The sequence below is a fragment of the Alexandromys fortis genome, unplaced genomic scaffold (assembly GCF_014885135.2).
Source record: "Alexandromys fortis isolate MF-2015 unplaced genomic scaffold, M_Fortis_MF-2015_v1.1 scaffold_126, whole genome shotgun sequence".
NCBI classification, from domain to species: Eukaryota; Metazoa; Chordata; class Mammalia; order Rodentia; family Cricetidae; genus Alexandromys; species Alexandromys fortis.
In genome coordinates, this window is record NW_026068018.1 from 446,570 (window position 1) to 447,649 (window position 1,080).

Consider the following 1,080-nt stretch of genomic DNA (forward strand, 5'->3'; position numbering starts at 1 on the left):
ATAATATGTGGAGAGGGTCAGAGATTTTACAGTGTGGGGTTTTGCCTCTCTTCTCAGGACAATGGAGGCAACACTTACCTGAGGTTCTTAAGGGATGACAATCAGTCCCTTTACCCTTGCAATTATTACCGCAATTGGCAGAACCTGACGGGTCAGAACAGGCCCTATGGCAAGCTAATTAGCATATAGGAAGAAACTGTGGAAAGGGCGTGGAAGCAGAGCCTGCAATTCCCGGATTCCTGTCTCCCCTCTCCTTATTTCCTTTGTGGTGTGCTAACTCAGTCTCTCAAGTCTATTTTCCCAAGAGGAGAGCATACCCCTGCTTCTCTACTTGATAGGAAGGAGTTCATTTTCTCTAAAAACTTATTTTTAAAACCCTAGGAAATAGCTGGGCGGTGGGCGCCTTTAATCCCAGCATTCAGGAGGCAGAGGCTGGTGGATCTCTGTGAGTTCAAGGCCAGCCTGGTCTACAAGAATTCAAGGACAGGCTCCAAAGCTGCAGAGAAACCCTGTCTTGAAAAATCAAATCAAATCAAAACAAAACAAAACCCCCAAAACAACAACAAAAACAGAAAAAAAAAAAAACCCTAGGAAAAGAATTCATGTCTGTGAGAGACCTGGAGAGGAAGATGGGTTTTGTGTGGAAGTACATCTATTGGCAGCAGCCATCAAGAGTTTCAAAGGTGGATGGGGGGAGGGGTCCCCCAAAGATGTGTGGTGCAAGGTCCCCAAAGCAAAAAGATAACAACAGCATTTGTGTGCCTATCAGCCACAAAGAACTTAGAGCAGATGCAAAGTGTTAAATGATAGACACCATTGTGTTTATGTATATTTACTGGTCACACAAGAAGGGAAATTAAGCAAGCTTGCACTTTACCCTATGACGTCTACAATCAATCAAGGATATACATACGTAGTTATGATTCAAGATAGAAGATATATCACGAGTGCTCTAGAGAGTGCTGCGTAGAGAGCGGGCTATACTGATTAGGGGAGGGAGGCAGAGAAGATGCCGTGGACCTTGGGAACGTCAGGATGTCAGTTAAAGACAGGTAGTGACGAGAGGTAGTCTTTCTGCCT